The following is a 26,340-nucleotide window of genomic DNA, read 5'->3' on the forward strand; positions in this document are numbered from 1 at the left end:
CAGATTCTCATGTACACGAAATAGCCCAAAGTAACCGATCCAATCAAATATACTAAGGTATATGCAGTTTGTCACATGAAGAGTATAATGAATTCTATATCCTCACAGCTCCTGCTATAAATGCCTCCGTGACATGGCACCTCTACTATCAGGGGGACGGGGCCTTGTTTGGTGAGGTGAGGTGGTGGCACCGCTTGGAAGGGTTCTATACTGGGGTCTGTAGGAATGCTTGGACCTTTCCATAACTTATATTATGCATTGCATAAGTATGGGCACCTCAATGTAAGCCAATGCAGTGGGAGGGCGCTTTGTATTGGCAATATAGAATATTCCCAATGGTTGGAATTCACGAGAGAACATGCCATAAATGTTTCAGACAAGCCTTCTTAAGACGGTGTGTTTATTGGGGAAGTTGCTTTATATAGGAATACATTGTGAGCAAAAAAATTACATAGCCATCTGTATTGGCCTTTCAAGTACTTATACATAGTAATTGGGTCATCCCTAAGCCGTCTTTTCTCCAAAGAAAATAACCATAGTTCCTCAGATAAAATAATCCCACCGCCCTTTATCCCAAGATAAGCTCAGTCAACTTATTCTTGTAATAACAACTATAATTACAGATTTTCTGAGAACAGCCTGGGCAGATCTACTTCTCGGCTCCATCCCCAGATCATGGCTGGTGGAAGTGTTACAGAATGAGGACATCCCATGACTACTAATAGTAGAAGAGGGGAAGATCTCTCCTGCCCTAGATTGTTAATGGGAAGGCATGTGGGCAAAAATTACAGTGATTGTGTGCATGCCTTGCCAATACACCTGGATGTCAATGGCATCATAGTGGAAGACATAATATATCTATATAGTGTAATGTAAAAGACAGTCCATGAAAAGGAAATTCAACACATATTTAAATGGAATCTGGGAGCAGGTTTTTGCCATATAATCTGAGGACAACATGAGATAGGGGTTAAAAACACTTCATTCAAAGATGTGGCACTTGTCAGGCTGTGTGCTGTTTACTTACAATGAAGGTTTTATCACCTGGTGATTATCATTGCCTGGACTACAGCAGCACGTGCCTTCTAGTCTGACTCTGCCCCCGCTGTGATAAGCAGCTCACTAACTATAGATTATGTACACAGGGAGCTTGGTGTGAGCGCGGTAGCTTTCTCAGCTCTGCTACATCCAAGAAATCTGTATCAGGCCGGTTTCACACGTCAGTGGCTCCGGTACGTGAGGTGACAGTTTCCTCACGTACCGGAGCCACTGACACACGTAGACCCATAAAAATCAATGCATCTGTGCAGATGTCATTGATTTTTTGCGGACCGTGTCTCCGTGTGCCAAACACGGAGACATGTCAGTGTTCGTGGGAGCGCGCGTATTACACGGACCCATTAAAGTCAATGGGTCCGTGTAAAACACGGACCACACACGGACCTTCTCCGTGTGCAGTCCGTGTGGCGTGCAGGAGACAGCGCTTACAGTAAGTGCTGTCCCCCCCACATGGTGCTGAAGCCGCCATTCATATCTTCCCTGCAGCAGCGTTTGCTGCATAGAAGATATGAATAATAGTGTTTAAAATAAAGATCTATCTGTCCGCCGCCCTCCCACCCCCTGTGTGCCCCCCCGCTGTTCTGAAAATACTCACCCGCTCCCTCGTTGGCTGTCGATGCTTCCTGGTCTGGCCGCCCCTTCTACTGTATGCGGTCACGTGGGGCCGCAGATTAGAGTCATGAATATGTGGCTCCACCTCCCATAGGGGTGGAGCCGCCTATTCATGACTGTAAATGAGCGGCCCCACGTGACCGCATACAGGAGAAGATGGGGCCAGACCAGGAAGCAGCGACAGCCAACGAGGGAAGCGGGTGAGTATTTTCAGAACAGCGGGGGGGGGCGCACAGGGGGTGGGAGGGCGGCGGACAGATAGATCTTTATTTTAAACACTATTATTCATATCTTCTATGCAGCAAACGCTGCTGCACAGAAGATATGAATCGCGGCTTCAGCACGATGCAGTGTACCACACGCGTGGGTACCACACGCTCCGTGTGGTACCCACTCGGCACACGGGCGGCACACGTGTGCCGCACGTATGGCCTACGTGAGCTCACGGGCACACGGATAACTCCGGTACCGATTTTTTCCGGTACCGGAATTATCTGGACGTGTGGGACAGCCCTCAGAAACGCTGCACCCAGTAAACTAAGTGATACATCTCTGGAATCAGGGTTTCTTTGCCTACATCAGGCTGCTCTCAGATGAGGTGAAAAAGCCTGCTGACAGATTCCCTTCAACTATAAATACACACACTCTATACACACGTCTATAATTGAGGGAGGAAGTTTTACCAATGGCAAATACTGAACAAAATGAATGGAATAAAGTAGGGGGTCTCTGCTGAGGATCCCCCTGATTTCCATCAGTAAGAAGGAAGAATGATGATAGAGCAGTTAAACATCACATCATTTTAGAATGACATGCATACAAAGGGGGGGTGGATACATAGTTGTCCCAGCCTAGGAACTACAATTGCTATGTTCTGCAAACCAGACTCCACAACATCAATTACCGCCTCATTTGTTGTAACTTTTTTCCTCTTAATGGATTTTTTTTGAGTTTTGGAAATAGATAATCTGATGGGACCAAATTAGGAGAATATGGCGGTTGATGGACAATTTCAAAGCTGATTTAATTGACTTTTTGCAGGGCAGCGCAAGATTTAATTTTTTGCTGATGTTCCAACCTTCACCCAATGTCACTATTTCAAAATGACATACGGTAACATTTTCTGCTAAAACGTAGTATGTGCACTTGTCAAAATTAATACTTGTTTCCATGGCAACAGGATTTATTTTTGTTTGCTAGGAGTATTCAAGGCCAACAATACCGCCTCATACCTGCTAACATCTTACCATGTAGAAATCTCATGGTTTTTGACATGTCTGCTGTCTCACACTGTTGTGACTAAATGGACTACATTACTACTAGCATATCTCACACCAGTGCAATGGAGATAATTAGCGCACACCTCAAATTATCACCATTTTCAGGTGTTCTGCATTCTATGCACGCAGTATGATCATTAAAGGGGTCGTCCATTATTTATTTTTTTTACTATGGTCCTAAAAACTAACAGGTGCAGGCTCAGAGAGCAGTCACTGATCGCTCCTGCCGGCGATTTAGCTGCTCCACCTCCACAGAGCATCTCTTCCATTCCTGGGCTGCTTGGTCGACTGGGCGTGACTGCTAATGTCATGCTCATTGACAGTCAGCTCCCCGCATATAGACAGCAGGTCATCGGCAGTCATGCCCCATCAACACAGCAGGGCGGAATGAATTGCTGGATGGAGCAAATTATGATCACTACTGAGAGATCAATGACGAGGACAACAGGCAACTACCGCCGATAATCAGTAAACGAGCTTTCTAATGAATGCTTGTTCTTGATTAACAACTGTCTAAAAGGGCATCACCTGGAGAGAAAACAGACTTTTCACACTTAGCGAATGTCAAAAAAGACAATTTTTAGTGCAAAAGTTTCACACATTATCATTTGCTTCCCTTTTGTTGGCACATCACTGGCCTAAACTGCTTCGTAAATATGGCCGAATGCCTGCACAGAGGGAAAACTTAATGATCGTTGTCTGTCTAACCACATCACAATGGCTTAATCAAATCGTATGATAGAGCACACGTTCGCTCTGTTGGCACTATTATGGTATATGGCCCCGTCGGCCCATAAGGCCGAATCCCATTTTGCAAGGGGGTTCGGACCCAAGCTCTGATGGGACCCAAGAACTGGTGTCATAATGCTATGTGAAAGGGCACTTAGGGTAAGATGATATAACGTAGCTGGACTTATAGTCCATAAAACTGGACATACAGCAGAAATATAATTAAAACATTACTATGTGTAGGAAGAATAAAACCGAGGTCAAGTGAACATGTTGTGCTTTAATTCATGAACATTATGCGATGACATTCCAACGTACGGCATCATCTGATAATACGATTACATGATTTCCTTTGAACTTACATATTTAATTGAATACCATCATGACGTAACTGTACTTTTAAAGGCACAGATGATTGGCCTCGGGGAGACCAAAACATCCAACACCGCGGAGACACCATCACGTGTTTCTCAACGCAGTGATCCAGAACACTGCCCCCATCCCTTATGGGAAATATGCAGATGCATGTAGGATATCTGCGGAGACACCATCACGTGTTTCTCAACGCAAGCAGTGAATAGCCAGGCCTTTCCCCGGGAAGGAACAACCACGGGAAGGGCAGTATCCAATAAAGGAAAACATCCAATACAGGAAAACCACCTATGCCAAGCATGGTATCCATCACGTGATGGTGTCTCCGCGGTGTTGGATGTTTTGGTCTCCCCGAGGCCAATCATCTGTGCCTTTACAGCCTTTTACTAGGCACTGCTCCTAATAGCCAGATTCCTACTCCACACTGATGAGGGGCAAACACCCCGAAACAGCTGTCTGTGGATGGATACCATGCTTGGCATAGGTGGTTTTCCTGTATTGGATGTTTTCCTTTATTGGATACTGCCCTTCCCGTGGTTGTTCCTTCCCGGGGAAAGGCCTGGCTATTCACTGCTTGCGTTGAGAAACACGTGATGGTGTCTCCGCAGATATCCTACATGCATCTGCATATTTCCCATAAGGGATGGGGGCAGTGTTCTGGATCACTGCGTTGAGAAACACGTGATGGTGTCTCCGTGGTGTTGGATGTTTTGGTCTCCCTGAGGCCAATCATCTGTGCCTTTACAGCCTTTTACTAGGCACTGCTCCTAATAGCCAGATTCCTACTCCACACTGATGAGGGGTAAACACCCCGAAACAGCTGTCTGTGGATGGATACCATGCTTGGCATAGGTGGTTTTCCTGTATTGGATGTTTTCCTTTATTGGATACTGCCCTTCCCGTGGTTGTTCCTTCCCGGGGAAAGACCTGGCTATTCACTGCTTGCGTTGAGAAACACGTGATGGTATCTCCGCAGATATCCTACATGTAACTGTACTTGGGCTGTTCCAATCTACCACTAAGCAGGACACAACGGTACACCCTGGCGCAGCCAGGCGACTGCAGAAATCTCAGTGCTTTCCCTCTGAAACTAAAGACTACAAAGTGATTTAGTGTTCATCTATCTTTGTGACTGTGGGAGGTAGTTGAGAAATTAACAGACGGAAAAGCATATTTGCAGGAACAGATGATTGCCGAATAGTCATTATTACTGTCAACTGCATATGTAAACCAAAAATATATTTTAATGTGCTTTTTTTTAATAAACATCCTCTCCATATTGATTTTTTTTATGATCAGTAATAATTACACTAACCACAAGAACACAAAGGCATTGTACACGCCGTTCTCAATGACGGTCCGTGCTACAGTCAGAGGAGCGAGTTCCTTTAAGAAGCGCACGACTCTTCATGAACTGGGAGTGTCTGACAAGTGGAATGAGCCGCTCCACATTTCCTACTCCAGTCAGCGACTTCTGGTAAGGTACGCCACCGCTCATCATGAATAAGACAGGCTGAGGGGTCACGCTCCACTTATGTCCATCTAAACTGAAAACACCAAAATTTGTAACCTCGAGTTGCGCAAAAAAATTGCAGCTTATCCAATTCAGAGAACTGGGGCAGAGAAGAGTCTTGGAGACGGACTGGGAGCTTCTGATTATGGTTGGTTTGCAGAACATGGCGAGTGTAGAAAAGTTTCATAACAGCTGCTAAATTAGTAATGTCTTATGTATTACAGGGGAAAAACAAAAAGTTTGAAGAAATGCAAGAGACACGTTTTAAGACATCCAAATTGCACACGAGCAAGGTGTTTCTCCTGACTCGCATGTAGAAGGCAATGATGAGCTTATACTACTGTCCTATAAAAGTGGAACGCACGCCCAATAAAGTATTATGGACTGGAAATTACTGCACTTAACTTCAGTTTTACAGTAAACTGATAAGAAAAATGTATTAACCCAATTATATATTTAAACCTAAAAAAATAGAAAGAGTGAAGAAAAACAGGAGGCGACCTCGGGATTTGGAAAGGACAGGTTGATAATACCTTTGATGCATGAAAAGAAGTATTCTAGTCATCACTCCGTAAAACATCGCAAATGAAGAAAAGGATTTACTCTGCTGTCTTATTAAATGTAATTTAGTGGGTGTTCCAACACTGCAGACTGACCCACTCTACAGCCACTTACTCCTGACTGGCGAGTCTGACCCGCAGGAAAGTGCCATCACATCGCTGAAAATGGAGGGCTATAAATGGAAGCAACAAGGTCAGGGTGAACAAAGCCATATGTCTCCATTACGAGGGAAAAGGACAATACAAATGCTATTTGGAAGTTCTGATCTACCAGCACATTGCAGAACAGAAATTAGACTCTATGAGCCCAGTGATTGGCTGCAGCGGTCACGTTCGCTGTAGTTATGAAGTTACCACTATAGCCTGCTAACAAAAACTGGAGCAAAGTGGAGAAGCAGCTCTGGACTTGAGGTGAGCAGGTTTACCAGAGTTATCTGAATCTAGCCTAAGTTGGCAGGGATGGAACACTTTCCGGAAATCTCATTTAAAAGGTCAGCAAAATATTCTTCCGATGGCTTTATTCCAAAAGTGAAAACACTACCTTCTCATAAGTTTGCATTTTTAATGCCAGTCACATCTTTATTTAAAAAGTTGTTCAGGACATTAACATTGATGGCTTATCCTTAGGACAGGTCATCAATGTCTGATCGGTGGGAGTGCAGCACCCGGGCACCCCGGCAATGAATCAGCTGTTCTCGGTGTCAACCAAAACTAGTTATGGAACACAAGTCCATCAACTGTATAGTGGCGACGGCTGGGTGCTGCAATGCACCCCCTATTCAAGTCAATAGGGGGTGGATGTGCAGTACCCAGCCGTGGCCACTATATAGTCGGCGGAGCTGTGCAGCCCCTTAAAGGGCCACTGTCACCCCCCTCCAGCCGTTATAAACTAAAAGAGCCACCTTGTGCAGCAGTAATGCTGCATTCTAACAAGGTGGCTCTTTTAGTTTTAGGTTCAAGTATTCCCAAAATAAAGCGTTTTGATACTTAGCCACAATACCGGTCTTTAGCCAGGGAGGCGGGTCCTCACTCCCCAGCTTGAACCGCTACTCTGCCGTCATTCCAATCTTCATGAGCTTTTGGCACCGCCCCCTCAGCGCTGTTTACATTTCAAAACCGGCGCCTGCGCTGTGTACTACTGTGCTGCGCAGGCACAGTAAGCTCTGGCCGTCTGACGTCCCAGCCAGGCTTGCAGACTGCGCCTGTGCGGGCAGTGCGGCCACCCACCTTTGGAATCCCAGCCCCGCACTGTGCATAATGCATAACACAGTGCGGGGCTGGGACGTCAGACGGCCAGAGCTTACTGCGCAGCACAGTAGTACACAGCGCAGGCGCCGGTTTTGAAATGTAAACAGCGCTGAGGGGGCGGCACCGAAAGCCCATGAAGATTGGAGTGACGGCAGAGTAGCGGTTCAAGCTGGGGAGTGAGGACCCGCCTCCCTGGCTAAAGACCGGTATTGTGGCTAAGTATCAAAACGCTTTATTTTGGGTATACTTGAACCTAAAACTAAAAGAGCCACCTTGTTAGAATGCAGCATTACTGCTGCACAAGGTGGCTCTTTAAGGGTACTGTCACACAGTGCCATTTTGTTCGCTACGACGGCACGATCCGTGACGTTGCAGCGTCGTATGATTATCGCTCCAGCGTCGTAGACTGCGGTCACACGTTGCAATCACGGCGCTGGAGCGATGCCGAAGTCCCCGGGTAACCAGGGTAAACATCGGGTTACTAAGCGCAGGGCCGCGCTTAGTAACCCGATGTTTACCATGGTTACCAGCGTAAACGTAAAAAAAACAAACAGTACATACTTACATTCCGGTGTCTGTCCCCCGGCGTCTCAGCTTCTCTGCACTGTGTAAGCACAGCGGCCGGAAAGCAGAGCGGTGACGTCAGACGTCACCGCTGTGCTCGCTTTCTGGCTGGCCGGCGCTCACAGTGCAGAGAAGCTGAGACGCCGGAGGACAGCCACCGGAATGTGAGTATGTACTGTTTGTTTTTTTTACGTTTACGCTGGTAACCAGGGTAAACATCGGGTTACTAAGCGCGGCCCTGCGCTTAGTAACCCGATGTTTACCCTGGTTACAAGCGAACACATCGCTGGATCGCTGTCACACACAACGATCCAGCGATGTCAGCGGGTGATCAAGCGACGAAAGAAAGTTCCATACGATCTGCTACGACGTACGATTCTCAGCAGGATCCCTGATCGCTGCTGCGTGTCAGACACTGCGATATCGTATGGATATCGCTAGAACGTCACGAATCGTACCGTCGTAGCGATTAAAATGGCACTGTGTGACGGTACCCTTAGTTTATAACGGCTGGAGGGGGGTGACAGTGGCCCTTTAACTGAGCAGTTCCGGCCACTACAGGGAACAGTTATTTGGAGGATGTGCCGGGTTTCACACTCCCTCCGATCTTACATTGATAACATATCCTAAAGATAAGCCATCAATGTTGAAGTCCCAGAGAACCCCTTTAAGTGAAAGTATCAGTGGCAATTCAATAAGTAAAACATTTAAAGAAAGCTTTATGAGAAGAATTGAGAAATAATGTGAAGGAAACAACCCGTGGGCTCATAGGCTAATACAGAGGGAATCTCCCACATCACACTACACAAGTCATGATGTCTCCCCCTGACTTTAATGGCTGCAATAAGCCAAGCATGACATGGTGACGTCAGAGTCAGGAAATCCGTGACATGGAGAATGGCACCATACATACACTCCCCTGGGCTGGATACTACTTCTGCTGCTTCTGGAGAGGAAACTATTCACACTTTCTGTTATCTAAAACCCTCTGATAATTTCCTGGCCACCAGATGAGGAAACAATCCCACTTTATTCCTTATACCACTGATCCGAGACCTCTCGCTGCACGAAATAAGAGGAAAATACAAAGATTTACTACACTGGATTTTTTAGGACACTAAAGCTGCATGGATTTATTTCTAATCATGTTATTTTCTTTTATAAGAAGCCAGGTTTATCCTGTAAATTCACGTAAGACAAGTGTGTTATGTTACATCATAGGACTCTGCACCTCTCAACCCATTAATAAGAACGTGTCATTAGAAAATTACCTATTGTCCAAATTTGTGCTCAATGGATTTAAATCATTTTTATACTATTTTTCATACCAGTAATAAATTAAAGAAAACTTTAAAGTTGATTATTAGGCTTAATTTAAGACTCCTACTTCGTTTTGGGCACATGGGAAGCAATAGATTGACTCAGACCCTATTTGTGTAGAAACCCTTTGACGTTGTTCTAATCTGGGCAAAGTTGATCATAAAGGAAGGATGAGGAGGTGAGCTGTAGTGATGAGCGAACGTGCTCGGATAACGTGTTATCAGAGCATGCTTGGGCGTTATCCGAATAATACTCGAATAATATGTTTGAGTCCCTGCGGCTGCATGATTCGCTGCTGTTAGCTGCAACACATGCAGGGATTGCCTGTTTGTTAAGACAATGCCCAGAATGTGATTTGGGCAATTTGAATCAAGTAATGTTCCTTTAAAAAGGAAGCCATCAGAAAACGACCTTTGTTTAAATCAGAAATCTTGTAATTTCCACATTGACTTTTTTTCCTTACCAACTTCCTGTTTCAGGAAACAACACATGTATATTAACATACTGACCCTATCTTTTGAATTAAAGCATCAGTTGAACATGTGCAGATGTCATTGTGAAAAGAGGGGATTCAGAGTCAGCTGTGTATAGAGGCCATGCCTCTGCTGATCCCTGCGGAAAAGTATTCCTGAAAAGATAGGAAGCATAAGTCTAAAACAGTCCCTGTAGTCATTGTGAAATTTGTAAGATTACCATTTATTTATTTTTTAAAGAAACAGTCCCATCAAAGATTTTTATCTTCTTAATATATTGCAGTCATCATATTAAATCGCACTGTATTTACAATTGCCCATTTTGCCTTTCTACCAAGTTAATTCTTCTCTTTTCCATTAGGTAATTGACATCATGTGATTAAAAACTGACAAGCTGAATCCTTCTACGATCTATGTAGAAACAAGAAGTAAATTTTCCCCTCATGACCCATGAGTCACTGCAAAAGTCCCGAGTGGGTGTTGAGGGGGTGGCGGCAGCGCGGGGGTAGCAGAGCAGCTCGGTCAGGAGCTGAATAGGGGAATGATAAAGGCAGTGAAAAGTTTCTACACAGTGCAGAGAAAAGAGAATAATTTACTCAGTAGAAAAGCAAAATAAGCAATTGTAAGTACACAGTTGTGATGACACAGCAGTTAGTCTTAACTATACAGATGTCTATTTTCAGTAGGCCAGGAGGCATAGACTTATCTTGATGTTGACTTCTGAATTTGTGTTTTTCTTTGGTTGGACAAGAAACAGCGACTATTGTTCGTATGAGCCTTTAACGTTGACTTTTGAGTTGATGTTTGCTGTAACTTATTGTCTGTTATCTTGGATAACAAGGACGCAGGGTAATTTAACAACAGAAGTTTGTTAATATGTTGATTACACATTGTCCAGGCCAGCTAGTTTGTTGACTTGCAAAACAGAGGATGAACTATGCAGATTGATTAAATACTCAAACAATAAGAGTTAAACTCATCCCAACAACCCCCACCCCCCTGACCTATGGATGATGATCTGAAACACAAAAGTGGATATAAAGAGGGATTTTATCATTCTGCAAAAATAATCTAATGATTGACAGAACAACAGCCGGGACACCGTAAAGGAACACCCTACCAGGACAACATGGCTCCATCAAGAGGGACACTAGTTTTACATTCCACAGGGTGTCAGCTTTGGGGACCACAGCCCCAGCTGAAAGAATACAGATCTGCCCCATTTACCATCAAAAGAACCCATGGATATGTTTGTGTAAGCCAGGGTTTGGACCCACCAGTCACCTGGCTGCACGGAGAAGCCAGGTAGTGACCCTCCAGTCATCTGGCCACGTACCTCAATGGACTGTCAGATTCCTAAGCTTGTCGTTACCTCCTCTCTGTGGGTGCTCACCAAAAGCAGGATGCCACTGGTGAGGGTAGTCGGCCCTGGAAGCCCCGGAGTCACAGCTGCTCTAATTTCGGCGAGACAGCGGAAGGGTGAGACAAATAATTTTGCACAATCTTGGGTATTTTGCTGGGACTGTTCTACAGGTCCTTCTCAAAAAATTAGCATATAGTGTTAAATTTCATTATTTACCATAATGTAATGATTACAATTAAACTTTCATATATTATAGATTCATTATCCACCAACTGAAATTTGTCAGGTCTTTTATTGTTTTAATACTGATGATTTTGGCATACAACTCCTGATAACCCAAAAAACCTGTCTCAATAAATTAGCATATCAAGAAAAGGTTCTCTAAATGACCTATTACCCTAATCTTCTGAATCAACTAATTAACTCTAAACACATGCAAAAGATACCCGAGGCTTTTAAAAACTCCCTGCCTGGTTCATTACTCAAAACCCCCATCATGGGTAAGACTAGCGACCTGACAGATGTCAAGAAGGCCATCATTGACACCCTCAAGCAAGAGGGTAAGACCCAGAAAGAAATTTCTCAACAAATAGGCTGTTCCCAGAGTGCTGTATCAAGGCACCTCAATGGTAAGTCTGTTGGAAGGAAACAATGTGGCCGAAAACGCTGTACAACGAGAAGAGGTGACCGGACCCTGAGGAAGATTGTGGAGAAGGACCGATTCCAGACCTTGGGGAACCTGAGGAAGCAGTGGATTGAGTCTGGTGTGGAAACATCCAGAGCCACCGTACACAGGCGTGTGTGTAGGAAATGGGCTACAGGTGCCGCATTCCCCAGGTAAAGCCACTTTTGAACCATAAACAGCGGCAGAAGCGCCTGACCTGGGCTACAGAGAAGCAGCACTGGACTGTTGCTAAGTGGTCCCAAGTACTTTTTTCTGATGAAAGCAAATTTTGCATGTCATTCGGAAATCAAGGTGCCAGAGTCTGGAGGAAGACTGGGGAGAAGGAAATGCCAAAATGCCTGAAGTCCAGTGTCAAGTACCCACAGTCAGTGATGGTGTGGGGTGCCATGTCAGCTGCTGGTGTTGGTCCACTGTGTTTCATCAAGGGCAGGGTCAATGCAGCTAGCTATCAGGAGATTTTGGAGCACTTTATGCTTCCATCGGCTGAAATGCTTTATGGAGATGAAGATTTCATTTTTCAGCACGACCTGGCACCTGCTCACAGTGCCAAAACCACTGGTAAATGGTTTACTGACCATGGTATTACTGTGCTCAATTGGCCTGCCAACTCTCCTGACCTGAACCCCATAGAGAATCTGTGGGATATTGTGAAGAGAAAGTTGAGAGACGCAAGACCCAACACTCTGGATGAGCTTAAGGCCGCTATTGAAGCATCCTGGGCCTCCATAACATCTCAGCAGTGTCACAGGCTGATTGCCTCCATGCCACGCCGCATTGAAGCAGTCATTTCTGCCAAAGGATTCCCGACCAAGTATTGAGTGCATAACTGAACATTATTATTTGATGGTTTTTTTGTTTGGTATTAAAAAACACTTTTATTTGATTGGTCGGGTGAAATATGCTAATTTATTGAGACAGGTTTTTTGGGTTATCAGGAGTTGTATGCCAAAATCATCAGTATTAAAACAATAAAAGACCTGACAAATTTCAGTTGGTGGATAATGAATCTATAATATATGAAAGTTTAATTGTAATCATTACATTATGGTAAATAATGAAATTTAACACTATATGCTAATTTTTTGAGAAGGACCTGTATATGTATTGTTTGTTCGTGGTTCAATAAATTATTGCCACAGTTTTACCCTCTCCCTGTTTTGTCTGAATAGTATTAAGGTCACGGGAAGGGAGAGTGGGCAATCAGAAGGATGAGCCCTGGTCCACGCAGTCTCAGGCCAGACGACAAGAGCACCCACTGACCCCTAGTGTATCCACAACAGTGCTATATAATATGACTGCAATATATTAAGAGGTTAAAAAGTTTCAAGAGAGCTTCTTTAATAAAAATTGTGCCAAAAATCGGATTTAAACAATAGGTCATTTTCTGCTGATAACATGTATATCTGACTGACAGCTACTGATGGTGCATGGGCAGCCTACCTTACAGTCATCTGGACATCTAATGACTTATTTCTGTGCAGAGTCTCAATCATTGTAGATGTTTTATGATGATGGATAGTGACCCTGTAACACTTTGCATTTCAAAGCAACAGTGGCGAATTTTAGAATCAAACCGGAGGAGATTGAGGAGAGTGGAGATCTGTGTAAGGCAGTAAAAATAACATTCACCGACCATTCGTATATACTACCTCACTCCACTATACATATATGCTGGCACTACACATATGCTGGTACATGTATATTTCTACACCGAGGGGAATTAGTCACTGTCAGGAATAAAAGGACAGGCATGCTAAAATCCAATATGCCTGTTCTTTTTCCCAATGAAGGCTGAGGCCCCTATATACACATTAGCCAATCTTGCTGGCCAGACAGGTTTGAGGATACAGAGCACCAAAATAGCATAATATTCAGTACTCAGTATCCATCTATGTCATATTTGTTGCACCCAAACTGCACATGTATCTGGAAAGGACTATCGTTATCTCATTGAAACTTGCATTTGGAGCGAATGCATATATTATATACCGTAGGTGTATAGACCGCAACATTGTACACAACAGTAACTTTGGCTACGAACGTTTAACATTTGTCTGGGATTGTAGCTGTAGCATTACCTGCCTATCCAAGTGTCACCGGAAATGCTGCAGCATTGCTATATAATACCGCACATCATGGCCGTATGGGCAGCTTACACAGCACAAATTATGCATGAAGCTATTGATTATGTGGACAGTGCGGGGGGAGTAGGTTTCCATCACTAGATTTAGACGTCATACGCCACACATGCTGCAATTGCTTATTTTTAATTACAACTTCCCACTCCATCAGCTTTCATCATCGTCACTGAACTCGGAGTATAGCACCAGAGCATTGCAGCACCGCATCTCCCAAGCTCATAGTCACGTAGTCTTATATAGCAGGCTGTGTCCTTACCGGGCATCGACCTAGGCCAGGGATCCACAACTCTGCTCCTCAGGGGCCACTAACAGGACATGTTTTCAAGATTTCCATAGCATTGCACAAGTGATGATCCCAATACATTGTGCAAATGCTAAGGAAATCCGGAAAACATAGCCTTTTAGTGGCCCCTGAGGACAGGACCTGTGCATCCCTGATCTCAGCTACCTAAAATCAACATCTTTCTGCTCATCACCAGGATAAGACCATGGCACTCAGGACGGGACTAGAGCGTGGTATTACATCTGCAGGGAAAATCACACATCACAATCTAGGATGTGTTTGTAGGGAAACATTTCCCTATTCACAGCCATTAATAATAGTGAGCAATTCAATAGCTAGCACTCTTTCTTAATCTGAGCCCTTCAAAAAAAAAAAAAAATGCGAAAGTGTATGAAGGTGTAGAAAAAAATGCTGCAAAGTAAAAATGCTCTAAAAAATTACAAGTTTTAATAGTTTATTTCAATCCAATAAAAAATTCAAAGTCTCTGAACAAACAAAACCTCCCTGCCGAGTTCCTTCAAGTGTACCTGGAAGAACTGATACCGTTTTGAGGACGAATGATTATCACACCAAATATTGCTTCAATTTAGATTTCTATTTTGCTCATTCACTTGATTTTTTATCAATTCACAAAATGCAATCTATTTTTTTAAAGCATTATTACTTGGCAGCACTTTTAATCAGTACTTTAAATATATAATTATATAGTCTGCCATGACTTATCTTTCATTTTCAACATGCTCAACTCCTTAAAGGGAATCTGTCATTAGGATCAACCCTCCTAAGATGTCTATATAGGCATGTAGGTCATAGGAAGCTGAATAAAATTATACCTTGATACTTGTGATCTGATGTGCTTTTCCAGAGAAATCAACGTTTTTCTTATATTGTAAGTGAGCTGTTCAGGATTTTTGTCCGAACACTGATCTGTATGAGAATCTGTCTTCAGAGATTATTATGAATGAAAGGGGCAGTTACCAGTGTGATGTGTAATGTCAGCTCTGCTCTCCTGATCTCACTGCAGAGCTGTGTGTGGTTAGAACTAACACATCTGCAGGTTACTTCAGCTTCCATCTCAGAGGCAGACAGGGTTGCAACATTGCAGAGCTATAACATCTGCAACAAATGTGTTTGTAAGGAGACAAAAGATCAGTTATAATGTTCTGTGTTAGTCACTTGTCTCACATTGGTAATGGCCCTTTTTATTAAAAACACGCTCTGGGGCAAATTCTCATGCAGATCAGCATCTGCCCCATAGTCCTGAACAATTCATTTACCGTATATACTTGAGTATAAGCCGAGATTTTCAGCCCATTTTTTGGGGCTGAAAGTCCCCCTCTCGGCTTATACCCGAGTCATACCCAGGGGTCGGCAGGGGAGGTGGAGCGGGGGCTGTTTAATTATACTCACCTGATCCTGGCGTGGTCCCTGCAGGTTCCCGGCGCACCAGCTTCTTCCTGTACTGAGCGGTCACATGGTACCGCTCATTACAGTAATGAACATGCGGCTCCACCTCCCATAGGGGAGGAGCCGCATATTCATTACTGTAATGAGCGGTACCATGTGACCGCTCAGCACAGGAAGAAGCTGCGGCACTGGGGAAGCAGGGACTGCACAGCGCCAGGAGCAGGTGAGTATAATGGGGAGGGGGAGCGCTGCTCAATATTCACCTGGTCCCCGTTCCGGGCGCCGCTCCGTCTTTAGCGTCTGCAGGGACGCTCAGGTCAGAGGGCGTGATGACGTGGTTAGTGCGTGCCCTCTGCCTAAACGTCAGTGCAGAAGAAGCTGAAGATGGAGCGGCGCCGGAACGAAGTCAGGTGAATAATGAAAGTGCCAGGGGCCTGAGCGACGGAGAGGTGAGTATGTGATTTTTTTTTTATCGCAGCAACAGCATATGGGGCAAGTGTCTGTATGGAGCATCTTATGGGGCCATAACGTTTGTGCAGCACTATATGGAGCAAGTGTCTGTATGGGGCCATAATCAACGTTTGTGTAGCACTATATGGGGCAAGTGTATGTATGGAGCATCTTATGGGGCCATAACGTTTGTGCAGCACTATATGGAGCAAGTGTCTGTATGGGGCCATAATCAACGTTTGTGTAGCACTATATGGGGCAAGTGTATGTATGGAGCATCTTATGGGGCCATAAGCAACGTTTGTGCAGCACTATATGGGGCAAATATCTTTATGGAGCATCTTATGAGGCCATAATTAACATTTGTGCAGCATTATATGGGGCAAGTGTCTGTATGGAGCATCTTATGGGGCCATAATCAACGTTTGTGCATCACTATATGGGGCAAGTGTCTGTATGGGGCCATAATCAACATTTGTGCACACTGTATGGGGCAAATGTCTGTATGGAGTATCTTATGGAGCCATAACGTTTGTGCAGCACGATATGGGGCAAATATCTTTATGGAGCATCTTATGAGGCCATAATTAACGTTTGTGTAGCATTATATGGGGCAAGTGTCTGTATGGAGCATCTTATGGGGCCATAATTAACATTTGTGCAGCATTGTATGGGGCAAATGTCTGTATGGAGTATCTTAAAGGGACACTGTCACCCCCTCCAGCCGTTATAAACTAAAAGAGCCACCTTGTGCAGCAGTAAAGCTGCATTCTACCAAGGTGGCTCTTTTAGTTTTTGTTGCTGTTATTCCCCAAATAAAGGTATTTATAATTCTGCCCAAATACCTTTCTTTAGACTTGGAGGCAGGTCTGAACCCCCCTCTTTGAAGCGCCAAACTGCCGTCAGTCATATCTTCTGGGGCGCTGGTCGCCGCCCCCTCAGCGCTGTTTTCCTCGGAATTCCGGCGCCTGCGCTGTGCTCTTCTGCCTTGGGCAGGCGCATTGAGCATTGGCCGTCTGACCTCACCTGCTGGGTTGCAGACTGCGCCTGTGCGGGCAGTGCGGCCACCCAGCTATTGAATCCCCGCCCCGCAGTGTGTTATGCATTATGCACAGTGAGGGGCTGGAAGGCGGGGGACCTGGGGGAGCGTCTGACCAGCGCAGTGCGCATGCCAAGGAATCCCAGCCCCGCACTGTGCATAATGCATAACACACTGCGGGGCGGGGATTCAGTAGCTGGGTGGCCGCACTGCCCACACAGGCGCAGTCTGCAACCCAGCAGGTGAGGTCAGACGGCCAATGCTCAATTCGCCTGCCCAAGGCAGAAGAGCACAGCGCAGGCGCCGGATTTCCGAGGAAAACAGCGCTGAGGGGGCGGCAACCAGCGCCCCAGAAGATATGACTGACGGCAGTTTGGCGCTCCAAAGAGGGGGGTTCAGACCTGCCTCCAGGTCTAAAGAAAGGTATTTGGGCAGAATTATAAATACCTTTATTTGGGGAATAACAGCAACGAAAACTAAAAGAGCCACCTTGGTAGAATGCAGCTTTACTGCTGCACAAGGTGGCTCTTTTAGTTTATAATGGCTGGAGGGGGTGACAGTGTCCCTTTAAGGGGCCATAACATTTGTGCAGCACTATATGGGGCAAATATCTTTATGGAGCATCTTATGGTGCCATAATCAACATTTGTGCAGCATTATATTGGGCAAATGTGTCTATGGAGCATCTTATGGGGCCAATATTAACCTTTATGCAGGATTATATGGGGCATATTTTAATATGGAGCATCTTATGGGGCCATCATAAACTTTATGGACCATTACTTGGGGCTCCTGATTCAATATGGATATTCAAAAACACTTAGCCTACTGATGTCTCAATTAATTTTACTTTTATTGGTATCTATTTTTACTTTTGACATTTACCGGTAGCTGCTGCATTTCCCACCCTAGGCTTATACTCGAGTCATTAAGTCCCAGTTTTTTGTGGCAAAACTAGGGGGGGGGGGGGGGGGGGGGTCGGCTTATACTTGGTTCGGCTTATACTCGAGTATATACGGTACATACAGTCATGGATGAAAATGTTGACACCCTTGAAATTATTCCAGAAAATGAAATTAGGGTATGTGCCCATGATCTGGAATAGCAGTGTTTTGGACGCAGCTCACCTGCGCTGTGTCCAAAATGCTGCGTTTTAGGTTACAAGCACAGTGGATGGGATTAATAGAAATAGCCACAAAATGAGACTGAAACTATAGGACTGGGATCACAACAAACCTATACATTATGGTTTATCACATCTCATCACTACGTCTATGTTTGTCTATGGAGCATTGTTCACCGTGTCTATAGGGAGTGTATCACGTGCAGGCTTGTTCTGCACTCATGTCGGACTGGGGAGTGATTTTTTTGCTCTCTGATTGCTTGTAAGAAAGTTCACTGAAGATCTTACAGACAGCCACCGTACTGCCTTGACGTCAGATGCAAAACTGGTGGAAATCGACCTTTATTATTTAGAGAACTTATTTGAATGGCATTGTGCTTTGTTATTCTTTCAGTATGACTATTCTTTTTTTCGACTTGCATAACTGGATTGATCACTACAATAATCTCACCTGGTGAGTGACAAGTAATGGCCATCATGCAGGTTAAAGGCTGTCATTCGTGGTGATTGCTTCCTGGTTTACAAGTGGTGTGCACAACAAAAAAATAGCTTGCTCTAGCAACGAAACAAGCACTCAGACAAGTGTGAGGAAATAGAACACAAAAGTTGTCTCCGAAAAAAATATTCAGAAAATAATGCACACTCATTACATCTAGTTTAGTTCCTAAGTGAATTAGGCAAACAAATATTTCTTGAATGTTTTAGACTTCATTCACACAGATTTTAGATTAAAATAGTGATTTTTGTGTTACTCACCGTAAAATCCTTTTCTCCGAGACGCTCATTGGGGGACACAGGACTGTGGGTGTATGCTTCTGCCGCCAGGAGGCTGACACTAAGTAAACGTGAAAAAAAAAGTTAGCTCCTCCTCCGTTGTATACACCCTGACACTGGCTATCAGAGAATCCAGTTTGGTGCAAAAAGCAGTAGGAGAACAAAATACAAGAATTAATACAACAGCATGAATACAGAAAACTTATGTCTAGAAAAGATCCTACTGACCAAATGAAATCAGATAAAGCCAAAGCCAAAGGCTAAGGGAGGGAGCTGTGTCCCCCAATGAGCGTCTCGGAGAAAAGGATTTTACGGTGAGTAACACAAAAATCCCTATTTCTCTTTCGCCTCATTGGGGGACACAGGACTGTGGGATGTCCTAAAGCAGTCCCTGGGTGGGAAATTAACTCACCAGTAATAATCATCCAGATGATGGTTGCCTATAAATGCGCTACTGCAGCTTGAAGAATCCTCCTACCCAGACCTGCATCAGCAGAGATCTGGGAGTGGATATTATAATGTTTGACAAACGTATGCAGACTAGACCAGGTCGCAGCTTTGCAAACCTGTTCTGCCGAGGCCTGGTGCCGAATGGCCCAGGAAGCCCCCACTGCTCTAGTGGAATGAGCCTTGATCCCAGCCGGAACCATCACACCCCTGGTGCGATAGGCCTCCTGAATGGTAGCCCGTATCCACCTGGCCAGGGTAGATTTTGAGGCTGCGCATCCCTTCCTGCGACCCTCCGGAAGGACAAACAGAGAATCTGTCTGGCGAAAAGGGGCCTTCCGGGAAATGTATCTCCTCAGCGCTCTCACCAGGTCCAAAGTATGGAGAGCTTTTTCTACACGGTGCGTAGGCGCCGGACAAAAAGAGGGCAGAACAATATCCTCATTGATGTGGAATGAGGAAACAACCTTTGGCAAAAAGGAAGGTGCTGGTCTGAGCACCACCTTGTCCTGATAAAAACGTAGAAAGGGCGCACGACAGGAAAGGGCTGCCAGCTCTGAAACGCGCCTAATGGAAGTTATGGCCACTAAAAATACGACTTTCCAAGAAAGAAGCGTCAAGGAAATATCTTGAAGAGGCTCAAAAGGAGCTTCCTGCAATGCCCTTAAGGCCAAATTAAGGTCCCAAGCTTCCAAAGGAGTCTTATAAGGAGGGACCTTATGAGCGACTCCCTGAAAAAAAGTCCTGACCTGACGGATAGTAGCAATCCTGCGCTGAAAAACGACTGATAAAGCCGAAATCTGCCTTTTAAGGGTACATGGAGCAAGCCCAGAATCCAGGCCTGCTTGAAGGAAGGCTAGAATGTTTGGGACGGAAAAACGCAAAGGAGGCAGACCGCGCTCTCTACACCAAGACAGGAAAACTTTCCAAGTGTGATAATAAATTCTGGGTGAAACAGCCTTACGTGCACTGATCATGGTAGTCGCTACCTCTTGGGAGAATCCTGCCTGAGTTAAAACCCAAGATTCAACGGCCAGGCCGTCAAACTTAGGACCCCTGAGCTCTGGTGGTAGATCGGCCCCTGAGATAGAAGATCCGGCCGATCGGGGAGCCGCCACGGAACTCCGGCGAGAAGCTGTACTAGGTCTGCATACCAGGTCCGCCGCGGCCAATCCGGGGCGATCAAAACGGCAGGCACTCTCTCTAATTTGATTTTCTTAATTACCCTCGGAAGCAGTGCCAGAAGAGGGAAGAGATAAGAGAGACGAAATTGGTTCCAAGACAGTACTAGTGCATCCACGGCGATTGCCTGTGGGTCCCGGTACCGAGAGACAAATCTGGGTACCTTGGCATTCTCTCTGGAAGACATTAGATCCACTTCCGGAGTCCCCCAAAGGAGGCATATCTGCCGAAAAACCTCGGGATGGAGAGACCATTCCCCGGATGCTAGACCCTGACGGCTTAGGAAATCCGCTGCCCAGTTTTCTTCGCCCGGAATGTGGACAGCTGATATCACTGAGTGATTTCTTTCTGCCCAGAGCAGTATCTGTTTTACTTCCTGCATGGCTGCCTTGCTGCGGGTGCCTCCCTGGTGATTTATGTAGGCCACCGCTGTGGCATTGTCCGATTGGATTCGGACAGGGCGACCCGCCAGAAGATGGTGGAAATGTTGCAAGGCTAGCCGAACTGCTCGAATCTCTAAGAGATTGATGGGTAGATCTGATTCCAGAGGAGACCAGCGACCCTGAGCTGTGTGGTGAAAGAACACCGCTCCCCAACCCAGGAGACTGGCATCTGTTGTAACCATTAGCCAATTGGTTGGGGGAAAGGGCTTCCCCCTGAGTAGGGACGAACTGTTTAACCACCAAGTGAGGGCCTGCCTGACCTGGAGAGGAAAAAGAAATTTGCGGTTGAGGGAGAGTGGATTTCTGTTCCACACTGCTAGGATTGCCTGTTGGAGAGGCCGAAGACGTAGCTGTGCAAACGGAACTGCCTCTATAGTTGCAACCATCTTTCCTAATACCCTCATGCAGGACTGGATCGTATGAGAGTACGGTTGCTGAAGAACCCTCACCTCCCGCCGAAGGGCTAGGACCTTGTCCTGGGGAAGAATTGATAGAGCTTGAGAGGTGTCGAAGATCATGCCTAGAAATTAGATCCTCCGAGATGGTTGTAGGGATGACTTCCTTAGATTTACTAGCCAACCTAGACGAGAAAGGGTGTCCAGAGTGATGCCGACACTTTCCCTGCAAGATTGAAAGGTCGGTCCCTTGATTCGTCTAGGTATGGCAAGACAACTATGCCCCGGGAATGCAGAATGGACACCACAGTTGACATGACCTTTGTGAACACCCTGGGAGTGGAGGCCAGCCCAAAGGGTAAAGCCGCGAACTGGAAGTGTAGATTGTTTAAGGCAAAGCGAAGAAATCTTTGATGAGGCGGAAAAATGGGAATATGTAGGTAGGCATCCTGAATATCTATTGAAGCCAAAAACTCTCCCTTTTCCAGAGAGGCGATGACTGACCGGAGTGATTCCATCCGAAAGTGACGAATGCGGACAAACCTGTTTAAGAGTTTTAGATCTAGAATAGGCCTTACTGTACCGTCCTTTTTGGGTACTACAAAAAGATTGGAATAAAACCCCTGAAACCTTTCCTCCCTTGGAACAGGGGAAATGACTCCGCTGAGACGAAAGGACTCTATGGAATTGTATAGGTCTTGTCGGAGGGAATCGGACCTGGGAAGCCGGGATGGAAAAAACCGGGGAGGAGGCAGCCGTACCAGCTCTATTTTGTAACCTGACGATACAAGCTCTCCCATCCACCGGTCGTGGATTACCTGAAGCCAGACTTGGCGAAACAAAAGAAGACGTCCGCCTACTCTGTTGGAGGCACACCGTGGAGGCCTCCAGTCACTTAGCCGAAAACCTTTGACCCCTAGATCCTCTGGATCTAGTAGACTGGGAATGCATTCTTCCCCCCTGGTTGGCCGTATAGGGGACTCGATTGTCTCGGTCCTGATTGGGTCGACCCTGCGCAACCGAGCCAGATGCTGGGGCCCATCTAGGATTGCGAAAGGTCCTAAAACGGGCCTGAAATTGGCGACGAAAAGGCTGTCTACTCCTCTGCTGAGGAAGAAACTTACTCTTTCCTCCTGTGGAGTCAGAAATAAGCTGATCCAGCTTTTCTCCGAACAAACGACCTCCCTGATACGGTAGATTAGTAAGTGATTTTTTAGAGGTAGAGTCAGCCCGCCATGTTCTTAACCAGAGGGCCCTTCTAATAGCAATAGCGTTAGCCGCAGCCGAAGAGGCACAATCTGCAGCATCAAGGGATGCGTTAATCAGATAGTCACCAGCCAGCGCTATCTGAAAAGACATTTCTGCCAATTCTGCTGACAGATCACCTTCTCGGAGAGCCTTTGTTAAAGACTCTGACCAAGATATCATAGCCTTGGCAACCCAAGTTGCCGCAAAAGAAGGAAAAAGTGCCGAACTTGAGGCCTCAAAAACGGAACGAGCCAAGCTCTCTATAAGACGATCTGTAGGGTCCTTAATTGACGAGCCATTGGGGAGAGATAGCAACGTGCTAGAGGCTAAACGGGACACCGGAGGATCCACTGAAGGACTTTCTGCCCATTTACTACAAAGTTCAGTAGCAAAGGGATACCTAGCCTTCAGAGCCCTTTGCCCTGAAAAACGCTTGTCCGGGTGCTCCCGGTTACGCCGAATCAGGTCTTCAAATTCAGGGTGAGAGGAAAACACCCTATGGGCCCGTTTGGCCCGCTTAAATGAGACCTTATGATCTGAGGATGAGGCGAGCTCGTCCTCTATACCCAGAGACTGATTGACAGCCTCAATAAGGCTATCTATAGACTCCTGAAACCCAGGTTTTTCAAAATTAAGGGACCCTTCCGATTCATAGTCAGTCTCAACTTCCCCTCTTTCTGCAGGAGGAGAATGAGATACGGAACTCCAGGATGCAGAAGCACCTGAGGGCCTGGGCGACGCTGTGCGAATCCGTTTTCCATGCGTCAGCCTAGTATGAGTGCGGCCCCTGCAAGCCGAAGGCTCCTGAGAACCTGAGGCCCTCTCTGAGACAGAAGGACTGCTGGCCCTGACCACCGGGGTCTGAAGTGATTTGACTGCCTCAGTAAGGGATGTCATGGATTGCGACAAAGACGTAACCCATTCCGGTGGAACTGCCCCAGCCTCTGATTGAGGGACAGGAGTCAGAGAGATTGCTGGGGAGCTGGCGGGGGGGGGGGGGGGGGGGGGGCTCCTGGGCGCGTTCAGAGTCACAGGCCTCGCAGAGACGGTTACTCTGGGCGTGCGGAAATGGGGCACGACAAACTACACAACCGGTAAATAGAACCGTGTGAGATTTAACCCTTCTAGACATAGTGATCCGTATATGCTATACCCAGGACCAGAGACTGGGGAAAAATAATGCTTCTGTCAGCAGGAGGGAGAAGCACTTACCCCAGTCCTGTGTCCCCAAGAGTACAGCGATGGATCCGAACAAGCGATGCAGAGCCGGATGAGCACTGTGCCTTTATTCCCAGCCGGTCTCAGGGGGAGGGACCGCCTAGAAGAGATGCGGCCTGGAGTAGGCCCGAAGCCTCAATTTTTCTCCCCCTCATCTCGGTCCTGAGAGAGGGCGGAACAGGAAGGAAACGCGCCGGAGGGGGCGGGGCCTCACAGCGCGCTCTGCAGAGCGGAAGTTTGGGCCCAGGACTTCCTGCAGGAGGCCAGGCAGAGCCTAGAGCCTCCAGAAGATAGCGGCGCCGGCCACACGATACCGCAGCGCCGGCCGCGCGATACCGCAAAATACTGCCGCAGCGGCGCCGGCCGCTGAAAAGAAAACGCCGGCGGCACCGCAGCCGCAGAGGCCGCCGCAGATCAAAGAAACAACAGCCCTGCTCTACCTACAGAACCGGAGACTTCCACGCACTCCCAGAAGATAGGTAAACAGCATAAAAAAAGATGCATTGTGTGCCAGGAGCCCTCCTTACCCCTTCAGCGCCAGCGAGGGGGAGCAAATGACGGTGCAGGAGCCTTATCTCCATTATCAAAGATAAGGAGAGGGACCGTCCACCACCCCAGCTATCACCACAGCAGAGCAGGGGTGTAGGAATTAGGGGGGAACACACGGACATCCGGGGGCACCTGTACAGCCTGGGGTCTTAATACCTCAGGGTGGTCAGGGCCAAGTCCGGTGTGGAATCCCACGTCGCGGGGAAGGACAACGTGGAGGAACTCGCACGTGCTTAACCGTTGCAGGTTTGGGGAGATCGGACCCTCAAAAGGGACCGTCGCCCCCTCAATCCATAGATGAAGAGACAAATAGGGTCCAAAGAATCCAGGACCCAGAGGTGTGCCTCCTTGAGACACTAAGCATAAACTGGATTCTCTGGTAGCCAGTGTCAGGGTGTATACGACGGAGGAGGAGCTAACTTTTTTTTTCACATTTACTTAGTGTCAGCCTCCTGGCGGCAGAAGCATACACCCACAGTCCTGTGTCCCCCAATGAGGCGAAGGAGAAAGAAAACACTATGCATGATTTAGCTTTACAGAGGCATTTTCTTTCAGTATTTTTGGTAAGTTTGTAACATGTCCATATACTTTTTGGCATTTTCAAGTCCTATAAAGAAGCCAATAATGAAAAAGTAAGAAGACATGCCAGAGAATTCTGCACTTTTAAGTAAAAATGGCAAAAAATGCTTAAAATCAACCTAGAAATCCTTTGTATGCATTATGGCTTTAAAAGGAATTTGTCAGTAGGATAAGCCCTGTATATGGAGCACGTAGGTCATAGGAAGCTGAAGACAATGATACCTTGATATTTGTGATCTGATCTCGTACTACAGAGAAATCCACATTTTTCTTACATGTAAATGAGCTGTTCCAGGCTATGAGGCGGACACTGATTGCATGAGAATCTGCCTCCAGAGGTTATTGTACATGAAGGGAAGTTACCAGTGTGATACGTAATGGCCACTCTCTGCTCTCCAGAGCGGTGTCTGATTATACCTGACACATCTGCAGGTTCCGCTCAGCTTCGGCTTCCAGCTCACAAGAAGCCAGTGTGGCAATATTGCTACAACACAGCAGAGCTGTGAGAGCAGCAGCAAATGTGTTTGTCCAGTTTTACTGTTCTGTGTTAGTTACATGTCTCACACTGGTAACTCCGCCTTTCATTTATAATAATCTCTGGAGGCAGATTTTCATGCAGATCAGCATCCGCCTCATAGCCTAGAACAGATCATTTACAAAAGTTCACTTCTCTGGAATAAACCATCAGATCGCAGATATCAAGGCATAATTTTATTCAGCCTGATTTGCTCATATAGACAGTTTAAGAGGGTTGATCCTACTAAGAGATTCTCTTTAAAAAAAAAAAAAAAAAAAAAAACATCAGGCAGAAAACAAAAAAGTTTTATAAAAAACAAAACAAAAACCTGCTAAGGTACCAAATTAAGACTGGTGTGTTGCACAAGAGTCTTAATGAAGAGTACGCTGTATGAAGTTGCGTCAAATTGAATAAGCATGCACCTCTTCAATAAATTTAGTGCATCTTTCAATGGCCGTGCGTCACCACCAGAAATGTATGCTAGTCTGGGACTCTCTTGTGGCAGAAATGATGATGAATTTGTCGAGCACTCTTGGCCAGGACCCATTGAGTCCAAGTTGGCTGGAACTGGTGTAAAAATGGCAAAAGTTGTAAAAGGTTTGTGAAACGAGCTGCACAAAATCTTTTGACATTTCAAACATTTTATGCCAGAATTCTGCAATAACGTCTTGATGAATCAAGGCCCATGTATGAAAACATCCTATATTAGAGACCGTCATCCCACACAGCGTTTGCACATCTAGAAGAACTACATAACATGTGTACAT

The 26,340-nt window shown here is 46.0% G+C and overlaps 1 protein-coding gene and 1 long non-coding RNA gene across 3 annotated transcripts in view; one reads left to right on the forward strand and one right to left on the reverse strand.

The window, feature by feature from the left end:
• Positions 1–6,518, forward strand: part of LOC143782689 (uncharacterized) — a 48,602-nt gene extending 42,084 nt beyond the window's left edge. The window contains exons 3-4 of the long non-coding RNA XR_013217023.1: positions 5,352–5,534; positions 5,790–6,518. This is a non-coding gene — a long non-coding RNA (uncharacterized LOC143782689). The remainder of the gene's footprint in view (positions 1–5,351; positions 5,535–5,789) is intronic.
• GAREM1 (GRB2 associated regulator of MAPK1 subtype 1) overlaps positions 1–26,340 on the reverse strand; it is a 160,416-nt gene that overhangs the window by 21,541 nt on the left and 112,535 nt on the right. The window lies entirely within an intron of this gene.

Source organism: Ranitomeya variabilis, chromosome 6, assembly GCF_051348905.1.
Source record: "Ranitomeya variabilis isolate aRanVar5 chromosome 6, aRanVar5.hap1, whole genome shotgun sequence".
NCBI classification, from domain to species: domain Eukaryota; kingdom Metazoa; phylum Chordata; class Amphibia; order Anura; family Dendrobatidae; genus Ranitomeya; species Ranitomeya variabilis.